Here is a 12,440-nt window from a genome sequence, read left to right as displayed (position 1 = left end):
GTAGAGGCGTCACGTACGTGGTCTGGCTAGCTGTTATCTAACATAATTTTGGTGTAATCACATGTGGTTTTTATGTGATTTAGTGTTACATTGTCACTTAGTTTACTTATATTCTGGTGTTTTAAGTGCGCGGTTGGAATTATATAAGTGTATAGCTGTCACGTAGTCTGTGTGTGGCCTGGTAACATCGCGGCTGAGGTGTAATTATGTAATTTTTATATATTGGAGGTTTTTAGGCCTGACAGACAGTAAGTAGCTTTATCTATAATAAGAGGATGGCATTATAAAGTAAGAATCCAGGAACTTGTAAGTCTTTTTTTTTCCACTGACAGAATGACAAAGACAACAGCTTCAAACAGTGGGATCCCTGCAATGGACATTAGTGTATCATTTGATGGCACATACGTCATTCTACGCATCAGCTGTTCTCTGGAGCTGCAGAATACAATTTCCACCATAATTAACTACATATCCCAAGGGTGTGAATGCCATAATCCTTGGTGTAACTGTACTTGCCCTTGCTTCTGTACCTGCCTGCCATTCTGGTTTCAAGTAAACGAGTTTTTTTTAAGGTAATGTTTTGTATTTAAGCACTATGAACACACACACACACACACACACACACACACACACACACACACACACACATACACACATGCATGGGCATTACAATTAAAGTAGTTAACATGTAGACTAACATCTATAATTTTTTTACTTACTTTGCCTTCAGTTAACCCAGTGTTATCCCAATGAACACCAATGATGTTCAAAGATACTTCAATGACACCCCAATGAATTTTATCGATATCCAAAAGATTCTTCGGCCACTAGCTGACCCTAAATCTGTACAGCAATCAATGCGTCTTCCGTCATTAATGTTTTTTAAGTCATAAAAGATATTTGTTTTTATCTCACCCAACTTTTTTTCAGTGTAACTAATATCTGTAGTATGAAACTAGTGCATTTCTTTGATTTCCAGGTTTTAAATGGATCGAAAGGAAAAACGAAAGCAATATCAGAGAAGTTGGATAGCTAGAAAAAGATTTGCAAAAAAAATTGCAACATGTTCAACAAAAGACCGTAGCAGTGACAGTAACGATTCTGTTGATTTATGTGCTGATATAATTCACTCTTCAGAAAATGCGAAGGACTTGTCTGTGGAAGATGTAGCACCACATAGTACAGAAAGTAGTGAGGATGGTGATGAAACATGGTGTTTGATTGAAGAAAATCCTTTTTATTCATCTGATTCATTGTCATCAGATGAAGGAAGAAATATTTCAAGTGACCTAATATCTTGGATAAATAAACACCAAATAAAACACAATGCCGCTGATGATTTGCTAAAGCTATTAAGATCAAATGGCCATAATTCTCTACCCTTATCTGCTCGCACCTTATTGAAAACTGAAAGAAATGTGAAGATTGAAGACAAATCTGGAATGAGCTACATTTATTTGGGACTCAAAGAATCATTACTAAAAATTTTTGAAAAATATCCTCGACAAACAAAACAAAATACACAAAATCTGGAAGTGTCCCTCAATATTGATGGCCTTCCACTATTTAAAAGCTCAAACACATGCATGTGGCCAGTGCTGTGTGCTATCATAATTCAGCCAGTAACTGTCTTTCCTGTCGCTTTAACGTGTGGATCGTCAAAGCCATGCAATTTAGATTTCTTGAATGACACGATCAGAGAGCTGAATGACATACTGCAGCATGGCATTCAGTATGAGGAGTTTAAAATACATGTAACACTGAAAAGCATCGTTTGTGATGCCCCTGCAAGAGCAGTGGTTAAAGCCACTAAACAATATTCAGGTTACTATGGATGCGATAAGTGTACACAAAAAGGAGTTTGGTATGGAAGGCTTACCTATCAGGAAATTGATAATATTGTCTTGCGCACTAATGAGTCATTTAGAGACCAGATTCAAGAAGAGCACCATTGTGGGGTTTCCCCTTTTACAGCTCTTCCTGTGGATCTAATAAAATCATTTCCAATAGATTACATGCATCAAGCCTGCCTTGGTGTGATGAGGCGCTTACTCCTGATATGGATAAAAGGAAAAAAAGAAACTAGGATTACGCAGAGGCATGTTGAATAAATCAACAAGAAACTCTTAGAAATGCAACAGTTTGTCCTCAGCAACTTTGCACGAAAACCTAGAAGCCCTCTGGAAATTGACAGATGGAAGGCAACCGAATTCAGACAGTTTTTGTTGTATACTGTCAAACTTGTTCTTAAAGGCAGCCTAAGAGGTGACCTTTATGCTCATTTTATGACTCTTTCTGTTGCTCTGTGCATTCTTGTGTCACCAAGACTTATTCAGATGCATAAGGGCTATGCTCACCAACTACTGGTGTATTTTGTTAAACGAGGTCGGGAACTCTATGGCAATGAGTTCTTAGTGTACAATGTCCATAGCATGCTTAACCTTGCAGAAGATGCTGGTTGGTTTGGAAGCTTGGATGTCTGTGCAGCATTTCCATTTGAGAACTATCTGTATAAACTGAAGAAAATGGTTAGATCAGGAAAAAATGCTTTATCACAAGTTGTAAAAAGAATTCATGAACTGGAGAATGACCCAGGTGAAATGAAACCTGCAAAGTTTAAGAAAATCATCTGCACTAACAAACCTGACAATACATATATTTTGGATGATTCATCTTGTTGTGAAGCAGTGGCCTTATCACACCAAAGAGATGATGAAGGAAACCAGAAAATACTGTGCAGAGTGTACAACAGAACAGAATCAGCATTTAATGACCCATGTGATTCCAAGATTATTGGAGTTTATCAGATAAATACAGCAAAAAGTTATATGAAATTTATTAAAAAAAGCGACCTAAAAACAAAGGCAATTATGGTACATAGTAGAAGTGGAAGACACACAAAAATCCTAGCAATACTGCATGAATTCTGAAAACTATCAGGTGAGGAAACTTTTAAGTAGAAAAGTTTGAATGTTAAATGGTTACAGTGTAGAATTTGCTGCCTGTGATCATGGAAATGTATCATTAATTTTAAATATATTTTAACAGATGTCATTTGTAGTTGTGGAGTTTCTGGATGAAAAAGCAGTTGAAGTTGTTCCAAGTCATGGATAATGCATAAAGAAAAAGTGAGTTTCCCTTTAAAGATGTTGATGGTGCATGCTAACGGGTTTAAGGAGTAACAGACAGATGATCTTGCTCGTTATACAAATACTCTCTGACAGTTAAGATATAAGTACTTGAAATATAAATCTTGGTTTTGTATATGCATCGTTGATATTAACAGTGTGCTAATCTTTTAATTTCAGGGTCTGTTTTGTTACTGGCCTCCAGGGGCAGGTGCTGCAGCCAAGGTGAAAAAGGAAGAAATCCCAGATAAAGAAAAATGGAATTCATACGAGATAAGGATTTTTTCATCTGCAGGTATGACAGGTGTAAATTATTATTAACATCTGAATAATTTTATGCTTGTAATGCCATGTATGAAAATTTAAACTACATACGTAAATTTTTTTTGCGCCACAGAAACCTACAGCAAGGCCCAGGAACTGTCCAGGAGAGCAGAGGTTACGTCAAATGTTGAAACAGAACCTGAAGGTCCAAAAAGCAGAGCTACCAAAAAGCCTGCTAGATATGACTTCTCAGATGAAGCTGATGGTAAGATTTTTCTTATACGTTATTATATTCTTTGGTTTGTAATAGCTTATGCTGGCAATTGAACAGAATGGTTTGTTCATATATGTGTCCTTAATTAATTCATTATGACAACAAGACAAACTCAAAATGACTAGTATGCTCGTAAACTTATACAGATGAAGGCGATAATCCTGAGTTCTCCCACACTCCATCTGTAGCTGTTCTGCCACAATCTCCTCACCTAAATGGTAAGCATGTTTTTTTTTTCTATATTGCACGAAACATTTGCCAGTATGTGTGCGAATATGTTCACAATTCCATGAGTTAAGAACCACAACATACAGTGAATTTGTACCCAATTACCTTTCAGTTGGACTTTCCAAAACAAGCTCGCATCATACCAAACACTCAGTTGTTCATGAAAGATTTTCCTCCCCAGGTATGTATGACAACAAAGCTTGTATTTACAAATTTCTGTCTTTGGGGAAACTTTCACCATAGTAGTTATATAAGTTCCACTATTATTTTTATTACCATTTTCCCTACAGAATGGTCTGATGCATCCTTCAAAACCAGATCCTCATCACGGTCCTCAGAAATAATACATGTTAACGCACAAGATTTGAAAAAAATACATCAGGCAATTTTAATTTGTATGATATGTAAACGAAATCCATATCCTTATGATTATACAAAGTGATTTATTTTCATTCACCTCATCTCAGGGTAGACCTAAACTGCAATGCTGATATATGAAATTAACAGAAACACACACACACACACACACACACACACACACACACACACACACACACAAGGTGCTTATACACATTAAATTTCTGACAGCTTCATCAGACCGAGGTGCAACAGAACTTGTACCTGTTTCACAGACAGAGTTTGCAGGTAGAGCATGCCTTCATTGTTTACGTATTAAGTGTATTTAAAAATTAAAACTTGCATTTTTTTTCATAGTCTGCCAGTGACAGTAACAATCAACCTTCTAGAAATATTACTTTGTGACTGAAAATCTTTCTTCCTGATGCAGAGTTCAAGAGCGCTGTAATGGCAAACTTCAAGACAATCCAGGAAAACCAGCGGCTGATGTTAAGCTGCCTACAGTCTTCTTCCAGTGGGCTAGGGGATGATGTGGAGGATGTACTGCCAGCTCTAGTAAGCAGCTTGGAGGAACTGGATGACCTAAACTCTAAATTGGCTGATCAATCTTTCAAAAGGAATTTGGTAAAATAAAAATGTATAAATTTGAATATGAGAAAGTTTCATGATATTTTGAATATTGATATAAGATTATTTTTGTCTTGAAGAATCATATCTTCTTGTATTTATGGTCCTACTATTATTTGTTGCAGACACTGTATTTGTCATCTTTTGGAGGTCACAGCCTTGGCGATGCTGTCCGGAGGATTTTTAAAAAGCTTGGAACTAATTCCGTGTGGTCGTTTTACAGCCTCAAAGGAAAGAAAGGGAAGCTACCATTTAGTGATCTTCCCATCTGCAAAGTTATCATCAGTAAGTGTGCAGAATTGCTTGTTTTCATCTGACTCAAAGCAGTATATGTAGTAATGTTATGAAAATAGTGTGTCCTATGCTTGACACTAAAACAAAAATTTGTCTGACATTCATATGCTTTGGTTTCTTTACCCAAAGGAGCATGCATGAGAACCTACAAAGAAGCAAAAACCTCTGCAGTGGAGCATCAAATTAGTGAGGCCCTGAAGCATGCTCCTAAGAGGAAAGGTGGCCCAAAATACAAGGTGAGTTCTGATCCTCATTTCTCCAGTTTTGCTATTCCCTCTCAACTTAGTAAGAAGTCTTTATTTTTAAAATTAGTGAACACACACACACACAACCGCAGCTTCTTATATATATATATATATATATATATATATATATATATATATATATATATATATATATATATATATATATATATATATATATATATATATATATATATATATATATATATATATATATATATATATATATATATATATATATATATATATATATATATATATATATATATATATATATATATATATATATATATATATATATATATATATATATATATATATATATATATATATATATATATATATATATATATATATATATATATATATATATATATATATATATATATATATATATATAGATAGATAGATAGATATGTCTCACAAATCTTGTGGCTGCAGTGTCGCGTGTGCTGAGTAAACTGCTTCTTCCCGCAGGAACCTGAGCAAAAGAGACGTGAGCATTTTGTAGAAGAGTCATCAAATTCCTCTGACTAGCCGCAGTTGAAACGAGAAGATGCCATGGCTGCAGTCTTCTTCTTCCTCTGTTGACATTTCCGGTCCACCACCATCTCCTCCTCCAGCTGCCTCTCCCTGATGCCCCCCTTCACTTCGTCCTGCCAGCGCAGCAGGGTCTCCCTCACCGGTGCCTGCCCTGCAACTCCATGTCCATCATTCTCCTTCCCATGTAGTCTTCATCTCCTGAATGGTACTTTTTTTGCTAAAATAAATTTCTCATTTCAAGTATAGACTTTTTATTTCCATGACAATTTTATATATATATATATATATATATATATATATATATATATATATATATATATATATATATATATATATATATATATATATATATATATATATATATATATATATATATATATATATATATATATATATATATATATATATATATATATATATATATATATATATATATATATATATATATATATATATATATATATATATATATATATATATATATATATATATATATATATATATATATATATATATATATATATATATATATATATATATATATATATATATATATATATATATATATATATATATATATATATATATATATATATATATATATATATATATATATATATATATATATATATATATATATATATATATATATATATATATATATATATGGGGAGAATAAAGTAAAGTGCTCCACAAGTGGAATTCAAGGGACTTTTTCACGTGCATTTCGACGTTCTTTCCACGTCGATTCGTGTCGACACATCTACGTGAAATTCACGTAGAAATATAACGTCCCTACAACAACAGCGCCACGTGACCGTCACGTGGTGACGACGTAGATTTGTTTGCTGGGTCGTTCTTTACTCTAACCCCGAGAGCAGGATCTCCACTGCGTTCCACTCTGGCAGGTGGCCATATTCTTCAGCATGCCCCACCATCGAGTTGTTTGTCCTGTGGTTCTGCATGTCATTCTGTGTTCAGTAATCCTCCTCCTTATCCCTCATGCAGTCTTGCCACAGTATACTAACCCAATGGGCACGGCACGTGAATTCGATGTGGATTATTCATGGATTTCTGGTGAAATCTTGAGTACGCAAGTATTCACTAAATTTCCACGTCTTTTCCACATGGATAACTGGTTACCAGATTCACGTGAATAGCTGGAAAAAGAAATCACGTGATTTCTTTAGTAATTTTATACACGCATAAATCTGGTACTTGAATTCACGTGATAATACATTACTAAAAATGGCATTCTGGGCGTTAATTATATACTTTTGTTAACATTAAATTTAAAATAAAATAGTAAAAATAAGGTCAGTCCAGAACATTATACATCCACCTTGATTAATTTTAGTTATTATATTTCATCTGTAGCCTACTAATGATAATCCATATATTCGCAACCTTCATACATATATATAGGCTACAAAATTTTGAGCTGCCCGCTAAATCAAATAGTCTACCCGGCCGCCAGGCAATGCACCATGCAGTCACTGAAACACGGAGATTAAATTGAGTATTCATCTTATCCTACTCATTGCTACAACAGATTTGCCATACTGGAGGAGGAGGACGAGGAACAGAGCACCTTCTTGGTCGGTGACTCTATGATTCGCCATCAGGTGGTTGAATTCTGTGGCAGAGTCCCCCGTCGTAGGCGTAACTACTGTTATCCTGGAGCTGGTGTTGACGACATCACAGCTGCACTGGACGAGGTCTCCGCTGAGGCCTCTAATGACTCACTCTTTGTTCTCCACACAGGTACAAACGACGTCACCACGACCCGGTCTGAGGAACTGCTGGACAAGTACCGTAGGCTCATCCAGCAGTATAAGACTAAATCCCCTAATATTTTGATTTCAGGAATTCTACCACGGACATGGGATGAGGGCGACTTCTACAGTAAGGCCTTCAGCCTCAACAACCGCCTGCAGACTCTCTGCGGAGAGCTTGACGTCGAATTCTTTAACCCTTTCGGCTGGAGTGGTTAGAATATTAACCACTTGTTCTAACGAATCCCCTAGACTATTGTAGCAGTGCGCTTCAAAACTGACCACCCTCGTGCGTCAGTGACCGTCTCTTCTTCACGTTCCCTGCTTCTGCCCAGAGCATGCATTCAGACTATTATCAGACTACAAGAGGTGAAGAGAGGTGGCGCCTGCTGTTTTGGTTTGTGTTTTTTTTTTTTTTTTTTGTTTTGATGTCATTGTGTTTTTATTTTTTATATTATTATTATTATTGAAATTATACCATAATTTTGTAATAAAAATGTGTATTATGACATCAACCTCATGTCATATTATATAGCCAATTGGTTAATATAATGACCACTACACTACCACCATGCCCCAGAGGGACTAATACTTTCAGAATAAAACACCATTAACCATTACAACTAAGAAAATAGGCCACTGCATCGTATTTTTATTAGGTCTAAGGTCTAAAGACAATAATTTTTTTGTTTTGTTATAATAAATAAATATATAAATAAATAAATAAATATTTATATAGAATCACTGCCGCCATTCCTCACTGAATTATGGGGATACATATTTTTATAAAACAATAGTCAATATTTTACGAAACAAACTGAAAGAAAGCCCTACTATATCATACGATGTTGTATCGTTGTTTTCTTATTAGGCTTACTTTATTTTATTAATAATATATATAATATATATATATATATATATATATATATATATATATATATATATATATATATATATATATATATATATATATATATATATATATATATATATATATATATATATTTTTAAATTATTTATGTGAAAAAAACAATAAAAAAAAACTGTTTGATGCTTACAGTAAGAAATTAAAAAAAAAAAAAGAAAAAAAAATTTTAAAAGCCTATTTTTGTATTTTTTTTTGTTTCCAGAAGAACACCGACTGAAGAACGATGAAGACAGGATATCAGGTCGATGATGATGTTGCAGATGTTGTCACTGATTTTCCTATTGCGATTTAGGATTTTGTTCTGAGTTTTTTTTTTTTGATTTTTTGAGGAACTTTTTTTGAACGTTTAGATCTTCCAGATCATTCCTGTTTCAAATGATGACTTCATGCAAGCTTCTTTGAACATGTGAACCACGCCGATTAATACTTTGTCGTGTGAATATGACACTGACTGGTGTATATTTTTTTCGAGGATAATGACTATTCCGGATCCTTTTCACTGAATACTTCAGGTCACTGAATATTTTCTAGTATCTTCAGTACAAAAAGATGCGATGGAACAAAGTCAAATGAATCAGCAAAGAAGTAGTCATCAATATATGTGATTCACAGGAAGCAGTCGGATCATAGAGGTTGGGGCGCAGAGGACAGAACATCAGGAAATCTTCATCGGAATCTAGGTAAATCAAGAAAAAGTCAGAAAAGAAAATAGATCAAAAAAAAAAAAACAAAATAATAAAGTTCAAAAGGTAAAAAGAATAAAAAAAAAAATACCATACAATTATCGATTAATCTACATACATGATAATTACCAAATAAAATTAAAACGATGTACATCGGAAATAACAAAAACTAAATCTGATGCATCACAGTTTTTGCTGAAGAAACATACTAACGCCTATTAACCAAATACAAAATGAAATAAAAAAAAAGGCAAAATTGATAAAAAAAATAAAATAGATAAGTAAGTCAAAAATAAAACTCAACATTACAGAATTTGTAAATTTGAAAAATTAAGTTTTCTAATTTTTATGATTAAAATGTGAATATAATAATATGTTTTATTATTATAAATACTTAATAATTAATTTTTTTAAGTTTATGAATTACATTATACTAAATATTTATTATTATTTTTTACTTAAATAACTAATGGAGTGCATTTTTTTTATATACCTATAACTGTATACTAAATATTTAAAGTATTTTAAACTGGTCAACTGTGTTTTTTTATTAAATTATTAATTTTTTAAGCCTAATAAGCGAAAATTTTAGTTAATAAAAAAAATGATCAAAGGGTTAACGCCTGGAACGATTTCTACGGCCAGAGTAGACTTTTCCAAAGGGACGGCATACACCTGTCCCCCATCGGGGCAGCCAGATTTGGAAGGCTCCTCAACAACGCCGTACGTAACGCCCGAACAACAAAAACGACTCTCAGCCACGTCCTTCCATCCCGCCCGTGTAAATAGACACCTCACACCGCAACAGACTCGTAACATTGAACCCTCCAGTACCTCTATTACCAAGCTTCAAGATAACCTAAGAGTCCTTAGTTTCAATGCGCGTAGCCTAAGAAACAAATTTGATGAACTGCGATGTCTTGCTCTGACAGAAAACTTTGACGTAATTGCTATAACCGAAACATTTATCGACACCACTAATATTGATTTAAGTTCCGAATATAACATAGATGGCTACAGATTCTTCAACAATGATCGTGTAAACCGTAGAGGGGTGGTGTCGCCCTTTTGTCAAAAGCTACTTGCAACCTACTGACAAAACACCAAGAAACAGTAACGTTGAACATTTGTGCGTGCGAGTAAACATTGCAAAAGTCAATTTAAATATATCTGTCACTTACAGGCCTCCGGGGCAATCACTTGATGGCGATCTTGAAATGTACAGCGTCTTAAGGCAGTCACTTAATAACAGCGACTCACTGATACTAGGAGACTTTAACCTCCCCATATCGACTGGGCGACACTGTCGGGTACAGAAGGTGAGTCCCATAGAATGATCGAATTTCTAGAGGAAAATTATCTAAGCCAAATGGTTTCTGAACCAACTCGACAAAATAACATACTTGACCTTGTTATAGCGACCCAAGATAACCTAGTCAGTAATGTCACGGTAGGAGAACACCTCGGTTCCTGCGATCATAAACTAGTGCGCGCTGACATTAGAGCTCAAACATCGGTGACTGAAAATAAAGTTAAGGTGCCCAATTTCAAAAGAGCCAACTTCGTAGAAATCCGACGAAAACTAATAGATATGCAACTATCAGATGACGGCAATGCAGAGGACGCCTGGCTAAACTTTAAAATCACTTACTCACTCAGCAGGACACATTTGTCCCCTTGTGCGAGAAGCGATTTAACACTAATAAAAGTCCACCTTGGTTTAATAGCGAAATTAAACACTCAGTCAAGGAGAGAAAATTGTCTTACAGGTTAAAGAAAGACCAAAGCACGCCCGAAAACATTAGACTTTACAATGATGCAAGGCGACGAGTAAAAAGATTAGTGCATCAGGCAAAGCGTAGATATGAAGTAAATATTGCAGCCAACTGTAAAAATAATCCGAAATCCTTCTTCAGTTACATAAACAACAGAAAGGCGATCAGAAGTGGAATTGGACCTTTAATAAACAGCGACGGTGCACTAGTGATTGACAGCCAACACGTTGCAAACCTATTAAATAATTACTTTTCCTCGGTGTTTAATAATAACAGTCCTCCCACCACCACCACCAACACCAGTACTAATGTAAATCCCGAGCATGCATTGTCTAACTTTGAAATAAAACCCGATGAAGTCCTTAAAGCCCTCAAATCACTTAAAACAAATAAAAGTCCTGGACCTGATAAAGTATATCCAACTCTGCTGAAAGAAACAAAGAGCGAAATACTCTCCTCCCTCACAACCGTATTCAATATGTCCTTGCGACAAGGCATTGTCCCTTCAGATTGGAAAAAGGCTAACGTGACACCGATTTTTAAGAAAGGAGACAAAAAGTACCAGGTAATTACAGGCCCATTAGTCTAACTTCGGTTGTAGGTAAGCTACTTGAGGGCATAATTAGAGACAAAATTGTGAGTTACCTTGAAAGCCACTCATTAATTGGGGACTCACAACATGGCTTCCGAAACAAAAGATCCTGCCTATCAAATCTATTAACCTTGTATAACGACCTCTTCACTGTTTATGACGTAACCAAATCACTGGACGTAGTCTATCTTGATTTCCAGAAAGCGTTTGATAAAGTCCCGCATCATAAATTACTTTACAAATTAAAACAAATAGGTATTGACGGTCAGGTAAACCAATGGATCGCGAATTGGTTGAGCAACAGACAACAAAGAGTAGTGATTGACGGATTTAACTCAGAGTGGGCGCCTGTCACTAGTGGCGTCCTCAGGGCTCGGTTCTTGGCCCAGTGCTCTTCATTATTTACATCAACGACGTGGATGTTGGACTCAATAACCGCATTAGTAAATTTGCAGACGACACAAAGATTGGTAACTCGGTTCTCACTGACGAAGACAGGCAAAGCCTCCAAGAGGATTTGCACAAAATTTCAGCTTGGTCGGATAGATGGGAGATGCCCTTTAACGTAGACAAGTGCCAGGTCCTTCAAGTTGGAACGAGGAATAAAAAGTTTGATTACGAAATGCGCGGCGTTAAACTCAAAAGCGTTCAATGCGTCAAGGACTTGGGGGTCAAAATCGCGTCAAACCTCAAATTCTCACAGCAATGCATCGATGCAGCAAATAAAGCG

At 35.2% G+C, this 12,440-nt stretch overlaps 1 long non-coding RNA gene across 1 annotated transcript; it reads left to right on the top strand.

The window, feature by feature from the left end:
- Window positions 1-3,333: 3,333 nt before the first annotated feature.
- LOC126994088 (uncharacterized) lies at window positions 3,334-6,194 on the top strand. Its single transcript, XR_007748793.1, has 7 exons — window positions 3,334-3,423; window positions 3,526-3,657; window positions 3,813-3,884; window positions 4,007-4,075; window positions 4,185-5,163; window positions 5,302-5,408; window positions 5,892-6,194. It is a non-coding gene; the product is annotated as an uncharacterized LOC126994088 (long non-coding RNA).
- Window positions 6,195-12,440: the final 6,246 nt, after the last annotated feature.

The sequence above is a fragment of the Eriocheir sinensis genome, unplaced genomic scaffold (genome assembly GCF_024679095.1).
Source record: "Eriocheir sinensis breed Jianghai 21 unplaced genomic scaffold, ASM2467909v1 Scaffold72, whole genome shotgun sequence".
Lineage (NCBI taxonomy): Eukaryota > Metazoa > Arthropoda > Malacostraca > Decapoda > Varunidae > Eriocheir > Eriocheir sinensis.
Note: the sequence above shows the minus strand (reverse complement) of the source record. Positions and strands in the feature narration are given on the sequence as shown.